Source organism: Littorina saxatilis, linkage group LG4 (assembly GCF_037325665.1).
Source record: "Littorina saxatilis isolate snail1 linkage group LG4, US_GU_Lsax_2.0, whole genome shotgun sequence".
In the NCBI taxonomy this organism is placed as follows: Eukaryota; Metazoa; Mollusca; class Gastropoda; order Littorinimorpha; family Littorinidae; genus Littorina; species Littorina saxatilis.
In genome coordinates, this window is record NC_090248.1 from 34,861,066 (window position 1) to 34,874,156 (window position 13,091).

The window sequence follows — 13,091 nt, forward strand, 5'->3', positions numbered from 1 at the left end:
TTTTCTTGTTTAGAGCCTCTACGCTGAGTGGTTGGGGTGGTTTTAGTTCCACATCCCATTTTGGTGCAATCCCATTTTGCCGCCGTCCCATTTTTTGCCCCATCCCATTTTCGCGACATTTCACAAGCCAAACGTCATTTTACTAACATGTCATAACAATAGCGCGACATCCCATTTTGACACCATATCCCATTTGGCCGCCATGCCGTTTCACCGCATTCCATTAGCGTCATTTTACTACCGTGTCATAGCAATTGCGCGACATCCCATTTTGACACCATCCCATTTGGCCGCCATCCCATTTTTACATTTAGTCAAGTTTTGACTAAATGTTTTAACGTAGAGGGGGGAATCGAGACGAGGGTCGTGGTGTATGTGCGTGTGTGTGTGTGTCTGTGTGTGTGTGTGTGTAGAGCGATTCAGACTAAACAACTGGACCGATCTTTATCAAATTTGACATGAGAGTTCCTGGGTATGAAATCCCCGAACGTATTTTTCATTTTTTTGATAAATGTCTTTGATGACGTCATATCCGGCTTTTTGTGAAAGTTGAGGCGGCACTGTCACGCCCTCATTTTTCAACCAAATTGGTTGAAATTTGGTCAAGTAATCTTCGACGAAGCCCGGACTTTGGTATTGCATTTCAGCTTGGTGGCTTAAAAATTAATTAATGACTTTGGTCATTAAAAATCTAAAAATTGTAAAAAAAAATAAAAAGTTATAAAACGATCCAAATGTACATTCATCTTATTCTCCATCATTTGCTGATTCCAAAAACATATAAATATGTTATATTTGGATTAAAAACAAGCTCTGAAAATTAAATATATAAAAATTATTATCAAAAATTAAATTGTCGAAATCAATTTAAAAACACTTTCATCTTATTCCTTGTCGGTTCCTGATTCCAAAAACATATAGATATGATATGTTTGGATTAAAAACACGCTCAGAAAGTTAAAACAAAGAGAGGTTCAGAAAAGCGTGCTATCCTTCTTAGCGCAACTACTACCCCGCTCTTCTTGTCAATTTCACTGCCTTTGCCATGAGCGGTGGACTGACGATGCTACGAGTATACGGTCTTGCTGAAAAATGGCATTGCGTTCAGTTTCATTCTGTGAGTTCGACAGCTACTTGACTAAATGTTGTATTTTCGCCTTACGCGACTTGTTATATTTAGTCAAGTTTTGACTAAGTATTTTAACATCGAGGGGGAATCGAAACGAGGGTCGTGGTGTATGTGCGTGTGTGTGTCTGTGTGTCTGTGTGTGTGTGTGTGTGTGTGTGTAGAGCGATTCAGACTAAACTACTGGACCGATCTTTATGAAATTTGACATGAGAGTTCCTGGGTATGAAATCCCCGAACGTTTTTTTCATTTTTTTGATAAATGTCTTTGATGACGTCATATGATATGTTTGGATTAAAAACACGCTCAGAAAGTTAAAACAAAGAGAGGTACAGAAAAGCGTGCTATCCTTCTTAGCGCAACTACTACCCGCTCTTCTTGTCAATTTCACTGCCTTTGCCATGAGCGGTGGACTGACGATGCTACGAGTATACGGCCTTGCTGAAAAATGGCATTGCGTTCAGTTTCATTCTGTGAGTTCGACAGCTACTTGACTAAATATTGTATTTTCGCCTTACGCGACTTGTTGTCCCTTGACTTTGGAGATGACAAGAAAATATCGGGCGCAAAAACGTGATTTGTAAAAATTGTTACAAATCACGGGGCGCGCCCTGCGATTTGTAAAAAATTGTTACAAATCGCGAGGCGCGCCCCGTGATTTGTAACATTTTTTACATTTTTACAAATCACGGGTTAACAACGTCCGATAGTTGGCGAAATCAACTGATGTGACTCTACGGGAATTCATCTTTATCCTGAGTCATAGTGCTTTACTATTTCACATTCTTTGCTCGCAAAGGCTATTAAAGGCACAGTAAGCCTCCCGTAAACCATCACAGGTACTGTCAGGCTTTTACACACAGTACAAACACCCTTCCATTTGAACGCTCACCAAACGGGAACATCCTAGGTGCCCTACGTAAAGAGCGAGCAATTTTTAAAGAATTAATTTTACGGATTGTCTCAGAGACAATCGGACCGTGGTGCATTTTGGCACTAGACCTAACTTTTAAAATCTAAATAATAAATTGACAGCTTGTTACACAAACATTCTTAAAGCATAAAAGAATTCTTTTTTCATCAAGACAAGATCAGTACAATTCGAAGTTTTGAAAGTTTGAAAAAAGAAAATCCCGGAAGCAGGGTCACGCAAGGTCGTGGTTCTCGTAGCAGACGACGGTTTATGCCTATCACCAGTTCCTCTGAACAGTCAAAAGCCATCGTTAGAGTTCTTGTGAACCACAGCCGTTTGTTTCGTGCATAGCCAGAGGTACATAATAACGTGCTATTGCAGATAAGCTCACATCGAGTCGCATTCAAATTACTAACTGACGACTACATTGTGAAAAAGGGAAACTGGATCACACGTGTTCACGATGGCTCAGGGGTAAGATAGACCACGCAAAAATAAGTTCTTTGAAAATTGCTCGCTCTTTACGGAGGGCACCAAGGATGTTCTCAAGCGGTGAGTGTTTAAATGAAAGGGTGTTTGTACTGTGTGAAAAGCCTGACAATATCTGTGATGGTTTACAGGAGGCTTACTGTGCCTTTAAATTCAAAACCTATTAAATCTGATATCAAATTCAACAAAAGTAGTAGTGAATAATTACAAACAAGTCGCGTAAGGCGAAAATACAACATTTAGTCAAGTAGCTGTCGAACTCACAGAATGAAACTGAACGCAATGCAACGCAGCAAGACCGTATACTCGTAGCATCGTCAGTCCACCACGCACGGCAAAGGCAGTGAAATTGACAAGAAGAGCGGGGTAGTACTTGCGCTGAGAAGGATAGCACGCTTTTCTGTACCACTCTTCGTTTTAACTTTCTGAGCGTGTTTTTAATCCAAACATATCATATCTATATGTTTTTGGAATCAGGAACCGACAAGGAATAAGATGAAAGTGTTTTTAAATTGATTTGGACAATTTAATTTTGATAATAATTTTTAATTTTCAGAGCTTGTTTTTAATCCAAATATAACATATGTATATGTTTTTGGAATCAGAAAATGATGGGGAATAAGATGAACGTAAATTTGGATCATTTTATAAAAAACATAATTTTTTTACAATTTTCAGATTTTTAATGACCAAAGTCATTAATTAATTTTTAAGCCACCAAGCTGAAATGCAATACCGAAGTCCGGGCTTCGTCGAAGATTACTTGACCAAAATTTCAACCAATTTGGTTGAAAAATGAGAGCGTGACAGTACCTCCTCAACTTTCACGAAAAGCCGGATATGACGTCATAAAAGACATTTATCGAAAACATTTAAAAAAACGTCTGGGGATTTCATACCCAGGAACTCTCATGTCAAATTTCATAAAGATCTGTCCAGTAGTTTAGTCTGAATCGCTCTACACACACACACACAGACACACAGACACACAGACACACACACACATACACCACGACCCTCGTCTCGATTCCCCCCTCTACGTTAAAACATTTAGTCAAAACTTGACTAAATGTAAAAAGGAACAATAAAGGAAGAAAAGTACAAAACAGCGCACAGAAAACCCAACACCACCGACAATAACAAGAATAACACACACATTAGAAAGAGCACATATTGTTGTCATTTCGTATTTTGAAGGACAACAGCGAAACACAGACAGACAGACAGACAGACAGACACACACACACACACACACACACACACACACACACACACACACACGCACACACACACACACACACACACACACACACACACACACACACTCACACACACACACACACACACATACACTCACTCACACACTCACACACACACACACACACACACACACACACACACACTCACACACACTCACACACTCACACACACTCACACACACACACACACTCACACACACACACACACTCACACACACTCACACACACTCACAGACACACACACACTCACACACACACACACACTCACACACACACACACTCACACACACACACACTCACAGACAGACAGAGAGACAGTCAGACGGACAGAGACTGTTACTGCCAGAAACAGAGCGAGAGCACAGCGTTGTACAGAAATATTCGGAACAATATATGTTTTTAAGACAAAAAACACCAAGCCCTTCAGATTATAGAATAAAGTTGAAATGTCTATGATTCTATATTCTATGTGTGATTGTATAATCTGACAGAGAATGTGACACCGACCAAAGTAGGCGCAGCTTGCACTGCCGAAGGTACCGGTGGAGAGTGTGGAGCACACGCTACGTGCTCGGCGACCAATGTACTCTGCGAGTGCAAAGCAAATTACTACGGAGTCACCGGGGGAGATTGTTGTAAGTTCAGTGAAAACACACACACACGCACACACGCACGCACGCACGCTCGCACACACACACACACACACACTGACACGCACGCACGCAGGCACACACACACGCACGCACTCAGGCAGGCACGCACACACACACACACACACACACACACACACACGCACGCACGCACGTACGCACGCACATACACACACACACACACACGCACACACACACACGTAACACACACACACAAGAACAACAAACACGATATCTTTTTCCCTATCTTTGTCTCTCTCTCTAGACCCCCCCCCACCACACACACACACACACACACACATAACTCCATAGCGTGCAGTGTGCTCACCCAGCAGTGACAACCAACACATCCAACCCAAGATGACAATCTATAGGACATGATATTGAAAGCTTTCTTATCTTATCTTATGCTTATCTTATCTTATGCTTATCTTATGCTTATCTTATCTTATCTTATCTTATGCTTATCTTATGCTTATCTTATCTTATGCTTATCTTATGCTTATCTTATCTTATGCTTATCTTATGCTTATCTTATGCTTATCTTATGCTTATCTTATCTTATGCTTATCTTATCTTATGCTTATCTTATCTTATGCTTATCTTATGCTTATCTTATCTTATGCTTATCTTATGCTTATCTTATCTTATGCTTATCTTATCTTCCTGTGTGAACAATTCCGCTGGGACCTTTCAGATGTGGCCAGGCTTTCACATGGGACTAGTCCATCCCTCTTCATTGACATGTATATGACTAAGTGCCAAAAGGTGCTCACAGAACAGAAGACGACTTTGTTTTACAATAAAAATGTTTCTAAAAACGTGTGTCTGCTGAAAATTGGTGTGTGTGTGGATGAATGTGCGAAGAGATAGTGGACATAATTTCGTGTGTCTGACTTGAACGGTTTTGAAGTTATCTTTGTTTAAAGTCAAAAATAACGCCAAAACCGGCCATCTGAAAAAGGACATCGTGATACCTCGTGTTTTGAATATGCCACAGAAAAATAACAAGAAGCACAAATGAATTGCATTTAGTTTGATTGAATGCCTGAAACATCGCTTTACAGACGAGACCAAACGTCAAATCTAAATCTCGAGAGAATTTTTTTTTTTCGATAACCGAATTTTAAGGTGTCGCACGCAAGATGATTCGTCATCACGGCATACATTTTTCAATCGCAGATATTTACTAAATTTCTTTTTCAAAAACTCTGGAATTGATGTCGACACGTCAAGCGATAACGGTGTATCAAACTGCTGTCTTTCAAGTAATCCAGCAAAGACTGCAGAACTTTTGAACAGCATTTTTGAAAACGATTTGAAAATTTCGTCATATCTTGCGTGCGACAAAATGTTCGGTAATTAACGGTTATTTTCTTTTAAAAACAAAATTTACATGTACAAAGATCTACTTCATTTACGGAACCACGTGACACATTCTGTGTTCAAAATTTGTGAAGAAATCACGAACCACGATTGCGCTATCAAGTGTTGAAATTATGTCGTCAACATCTTTTCAGATCTTGCGTGCGACACCTTCTTGCGTTCAACATAAAATGTCACTACCTTATCGAGTTTAATGGGTAAAACTAACTATTTGTTGTCTTAGTTTAATCTTCTTAATTAAAAGCGTAATAAAACCGAACTTCTAAGATGAATTTTAATTGAGATTAGCGAAAGAGCGGGCACGCAAGTCGACCTTAAAGTAAAAGAATGATAACACGAGCGTTTGTCGTGTTGTCTTGCGTGCAACACATTGTCCAAAAAGGAAAATGTATATTTTTCTCAGACGTTTTTTAAGTTGAAACCTTGAAACTTCACACACATTTGGGGTTTAATCGCCCCCATGCATGGTAAAAGTCTTGTTGACCCTTGTCAGATTTCAAGGTCACGGCTGGGTCACATGTGGTTCAGAAAACGGATGAAACATATTTTTTCAGAGATTTTTGAAGCTAGAACCTTCAAACTTCAAACAACGCTTTTGCTTAATGATTGTTCAACATGGAGAATTCAAGGTTGATCCTTGAGAAATGTGAAGGTCACAGCAGGGTCTCGTGTGGGTAAAAAAAAAAAACATAACCTTTTTCTCAGAGTTTTTCAAAGCAAGAACCTTGAAAGTTCACATCTTTGGGCTTAATAGCCTCCATACACGGTTAAAGTCTTGTTGACCTTTGTCGAATCTCAAGGTCACATGGGCAAATCAAAAACACGAAAATGCATCATTATCTCAGTTGTTTTTAAAGGGAGAGCCTTCAAACATCACACAACTCTCAACTCCGACTTAAAGAAGTTAAGGTAGATCCTTGTCACATGTCAAGGTCACAGAAAGGTCTCGTACGGGTAAAGCAAACAAAACAAACAGATAATATTCATTTTTTCAGCTTTGTTGTTAGCTAGAATAGAGGCACATGCCACCATTCCATTCAACATGACTCATAGAAATGTATGATGTATGACGTAATTGCATTGTGTGTAATGACGCGGCTGCATCTGTAGTTATTCCAGCCTTTGAAGAAATGGCGTTTTTCCTTGCTTGGACACATTTTTCCTTTTCTTGGATGTTTCCGGAGTTTGGGTGAGTTTGGTGTATATGGTTGAACACAATTTAAAATTTGCATAAAAGTGTATTAAAATAAACAGTGGTAGCCAGTCTCATCTGTTGTGTCGACAATTTAATCTCTTTTGTGTGACCTCAACTTGACCCCTCTGAATGCTCTCAATCATGGAAATTGACCACACTTTGATTATAACCAAACAACATCAAAACTTTGGAATGTGTGAAGTTTCAAAGGTGTTGCTTAAAAGGCGTTCGTGAAAATGACAATTGTATGTGTCTGACTTCAATGCGACCCCGCTGCGACCTTGACGTTTGATTTTATCAACCAGACTTTCATCATGTGTGAATGACTTCAAACACTATAAAACTAGTTGAAGAAATTGACAATTTTTCAAAGTTTAAGCCAGATGGCACTGCTGTGACCTTGAAATTTGACAAACATTAACCAGGCGGTCACCTTTTTTAGAAAATATCCTTAAAGGATCTTTAACCTCACTGTGACCTTGGAATTTGATGAGGTTTAATTTAACTTGCGTAGTGTGCCAAGTTTCAAGGCCCTAGCTTCAAAAACATATGAGAAAACCTCATTGAAAAATGTATATGTTTGACCTCAACGCGACCCTGCTGTGACCTTGACTTTTTCAACCAGACTTTAATCGTGTGTGAACATTATACACTAGAACTGTGTGTATTTTCAAAGCTCGTGCTATAAACGCGCTGAATAAATTGAAAATATTCCACATTTGGACCAGATGTGACCCCGCTGTGACCTTGAACTTTGACAAAGATTAACAAGCAGGTCACTTTTAATGAGGTTTTATAAAAATGCTGAAAGTATGTGAAGTGTGTAAAGTCTAACTGATCTAGTATTAAAACATGTAAGACGTGACAACGACAATTTTCCAGTTTGCAAAGGAAATTTAACCTCGCTGTGACCTTGAAATTCAATGTTGTTTAATGTGATGTGCACCATACCTGGAGGTCATTATACTTTGGTTGTGTGCCAAGTTTCAAAGCCCTAGCTTTAAAAACGTGCGAGATAACCTTAATGCTATGACTCAGTGCCGTTTTGAATGATATAACGAACAAAATTATCGTTATTTGTAAAATCATTTGGGTAAATTTATCTTTTCTTTTCGTAATTGGGTTCCAGCATCTGTTGTCTTAACAAAAATCACAATATCAGTCGTGTTTGTCAACTTTTATTTTTTAGCCCCTTTGTCCGCTTTTCGTGCGCACCTTTTGGCACTTAGTCATATACTAACATTCAAGATCGTGGCTTCTCGCTGGTCAGACTTGGAATAGTTTGATCAGATTAATCTTTTCACTGACACTTATGGCGTCTTATGAACTTATTGCCCCCTCCTCCCCCCCCCCCCCCCCCCCCCCCCCACCAAATCTTAATGTATACAGGAAGCAGTCAGGATGTTCTCGTTGTGTCCAAATTGAGGGATTGTCGTATTCCGTGTGAAGCCTGATCAGCTCTGAGATGGTGAGCCGAGTCGTTTACATGGCCCGTATTGCCTTTAACCTCAAACCGATTTGTTTCAACAGCTCCAGCTCTTGGGAAGCTTGGCGGCGCCTGCAAAGGTACAAACTGTGATGATCCACACGCTGAATGCTCTAGTGCTGCGCCAACGCCACCAAACACATGCGTGTGTGCAAATAATTATCTGGAATCTGCCGGTGTCTGCGGTAAGTTCTACATGAAATAGAACAATTCTCTACATGTGTCAGTCATTCAATCAACCTGTCTGTTCAGGTCTCATAAACAGCAAGTAAATGTACAACTTAAAATATAAATAAATAAATGAATAAATAAATAAATTATTAAATACATAATTGTTGTGTGTAAAAAATACTAAATGAAAAACGTTGACACCAAGGAAAGCAAATGCTCATACGACTGCCCTATACCAGAAGTAATAATAATCAGAAACACATTATCTGCTGCTCTGGCCTAAAAGACATTGAAGAAAACGACAATTTTATACTGTTTACCCGAACTTGACGCTAATTCACCTTGAAATGTGACCATGCGAGGATCGATCAGATTACACACATGTCATGGGCGCTTACGGGTACTATACTCTAAGCACAAAATCCCTAACCCAAAGTAGGTGGTGGGCGTTAGCTCGATACTTGACGCTTACAAGGTACTTTACGGTATACTTTTTGGAGGAATGCGAGTCGTATGAGCATTTGAGTTTCTTTTTCCAATTGTTTACATACACACAAATCTACTCTCTGGATACTTTCATTATTCCGTTTGAATTTTTTGGTGAGTTATTTTTGTAAGTATATCAAACTGCAAAGTTAATTCAGCCAAAAAGTCTTCCTCTGCGCAGAACGGATGTAGGCTGTTGCTTTTTGGGATTAGTGCAGGTAGAAAGATGTTTTATTTCTCGCAATAGTTGGGAAAGATGTGGGATGGATTAAATAAAAGTTTACATGGAAAGAAAAGTAGTGTGGGGGTGGAGGGGGGGGGGTGTTTGAGTCCTCGTTATAATTTGTGAACTACCATACAGTGCTCGTGCTTCGGATAAGCACTCTTCAATTTAGTAACTCCTAGTTTCTGTGTTTAGTAAACACTCCACAGGTACTTGCCAGTGTAGCCATCAGCGTTTACTCGTCTTCGGTGTTGATGTTGTGGTTGTTGTTGTAGTTTTTGTTTTGATATTGGCGTTGGTGTTGGTGTTGTTGTTGTTGTTGTTGTTGTTGTTGTTGTCGTTTTCACAGCTTTGATTTCTTTCACACCAACATTTACAAGCGTCCATATCAGTACGTTAGCACAAAGGACTGATCTGCTTGACGTCAACTTAATTTTCTCCTACAGCGTTAACAACAACACCAACACCGACAGCGTTGACAACAACGACAACACCAACACCGACAGCGTTAACAACAACGACAACACCAACACCGACAGCGTTAACAACAACACCAACACCGACAGCGTTAACAACAACGACAACACCAACACCGTCAACAACAACACTACCAGCAACCACAACAACAACACTAGCACCAACGGCTCAATCCGGCACCGCAACTGCAGTACCAGGGACATTGGGGGGAATATGTTCTGCGACGAATCCTTGCAGTGGCGTTAACACTGTCTGCGACGGTGACAAATGCGGTAACACTCTCTTCCTTTTACTATCCCTTTTACTTTTCATGTTACTATCCACATCAGGAACCTTTTTACATTTTGTCAAGTTTTGATTGCATGTTGCCATCGTTATTGTGAAGTGAAATTTTATTTCTGATATTTTACCTTCTCCAATTGAGAAGTGAACGGTTTTTTAAGTTTGTTATTACTTGATGAATCTTTTCTCTTCTTTCATCACCACCAAATGAGAAGTGAACGGTTTCTGTTTATTTGCCATCACTATTGAGAAATGAGTTTTTTCTGTTAGTTTACCATTATCATTGGTAAATCAATATATATTCTAATATTTTACCAGTACTCTTGACTATTTTACTTCAGTATTGAGTAATGAACCTTTTCTGTTATATTATCATCACCATTCAGAAATGTATGCTTTCTGTTATTTTGCCATTGTTAAATTAACTTGTTCTGTTAAATTACATCACCGTTTTCAAATGAACCTATTCTGTTACTTTTATTTTGGTCATTGACAATGAACCTTTTCTTAATTTACTATCACTGTAAAAACAAAATGAACCTTTTCTTTAGTATTACCATCATCGTCGTCAATTAAATCTTCCCACTTATTTTACCATCACCACTGTGAAAAGAGCCTCTTTGTCTTACCCTCAACATTATCAAATAAGTTTTTTCTGTCATTTCGCGATAACCTTGCAAGGGGAAATGGACCGTTTCAGTTATTTCAAGGTATATCCTGGCAACAACAACAACATTTTGTCCCAAATCGTTCGAAGAGGTACACATGCACAGTTCGGTTTGTGGTTCGAAACAGAGACACCACACACCAAAAGTACCTTACAATAAGTGATTAAACCTTCAATTATTCAAATTCCTAACGCCGTCTTTAGGTCGTCATAAAAGGCTGATTTTGTCCCTACACACTTGTCCGCCCCTGAAAGCAGAGATACTTGGTAGCATACGATAGATTTCCGATATGATTTCAAAGGCATGTCCCTTAAACTTGTAGAGGTTATAATTGGCCAGAAAACGTATGCAGTATGATGTCGTAATTTCGTATATGTTTGACTGTCATCATTTTGAAGTGAATTCTTTTCCTCACTTCACCATTTCCATTGCATTGTCATTTGTAGCCTTTGATTATATTGTATTGTGTTTTATTGCTTTTTCTTTATATGGTTTTGCAATACATTGTATTGAATTGTATTGAATTTCTTTGTATGCATTGTATTGCATTGTTTATAGCGCTTAAACCCGGCGTGGGCTGTTCAAATGCGCAAGAATCGTGTGTAAGCGGAGCCACCTGCGATCAAGGAAATTGTGCCTGTGGTAACAACTTCGCGCCCATCCAGGACCTCTGCAGTGAGTAATATACGCTGAAAACACCATAGTTTATAGGGTTCAATGTTGCAGAGCGATGGAAGGGGAGAGAGCATTACAGACGGACGGACAGACGCAGACGCAGATAATTTATTCAATAGGCTATAGCCCCATATAATTGAACTCAACAGGTGCAAAAAAAGAGCAAAATAATAATCGCACAACACTATTAAAACTTACATTACACGGCATTTAACTAAGAGGTTACGACATCTCTTAATTTAAAGGCTTTATACAAATACAGGGACACATTTCTGACAACAGTTTCTTGAGGTGGGGCTAAGAGCAAGCTGAGTCGAAAAATGCTTGGGTTTTTATAATATTAAAATGGGATACATTGTTCTCTTAATTTGTTCAAATATGGGCAACACAAAACAAAATGGACTTCATCTTCTTGCTGTTCTTTACAAAGCGGACACATCAAATCATCGGCATTATGTTTTTTATATCGGTAAGCATGCACAGCAATTTCTGAAATCTAGTCATAATAAACTTTAGATGTCTATTCATATTCAACAAAAGATAGGGTTTAATGTCATGTACAGTACAAAATGTCCGATAAACAGCAAATCTATCAATATTTTGTATATGATAATCACACTATTGCCATCTGCAATCGGCCAACCTTTCCCTAAAAACACGCAACAAATATTTTTCATTATAAACGCCCTGATTCAACCACACAAAACCAAAACCGTACTCATACAATTTACAACGGACACTTGAGGCCCAGTTCTTGTTACCACTCTCGGACGGACAGAGAGAGAGAGAGAGAGAGAGAGAGAGAGAGAGAGAGAGAGAGAGAGAGAGAAGGCGAAGGCGAAGGCGAAATTTTATTGCATCAAACACAATGTGTATGTACAAGGGGGAGAAATAGTTAGCATGTGAACAAAGTGGACTTGACCGTCCGGAAGCAAGGCAACTTAAAATCAACACCTAGCACAAGAAGTAAAAACAGAGAAGAAAAAAAAAATACAGTAAGATGAAGACAAGGATTTTGGGTTGTACGATCATACCGGTCTATTTCACAATTGATTTTCTCTTTGTCTAAACGCGTAGAACACATAATTTGACAATGCAATCAGTCGTAATTTGTTGTCAGTCTGTAAAATACACAACGATGAGTTGGAGAACTGGTCAAGGTCAAAACAAGCACCAATGTACTTTTGACGGATTGCATTGTAAGCTGGGCATTTAAACAGGAAGTGGTTTTCATTTTCTTCAGTTGATTTACAAAATGTACAATTTCTGGATTCAGCGCACTCGGGATTATAGCGCAGTTTATTTACCTTCAATGGTGTAATGCCCAGTCTGAACTTTGTGTACATTTTGCGTATGTACTGGTTTTCAATGACACCCAGATACTTTTCTTTTTCAAGTTCTCCTTTAAACATCCTGTATACATCAAATCTCACACTTGTATCAAGTTTACAGTGCCAGTTTTGCTCAAAGCAGTCTTGCAGACGTTGCTGTAATGTTCTAATAAACGCACATTCCCTACCTACAGACCCGTTCAACCACACATCTCCAAATCCATTCATGCAAAGGAGGCATTTAACTTGTGAGACCCAATTCTGTTTTCCCCT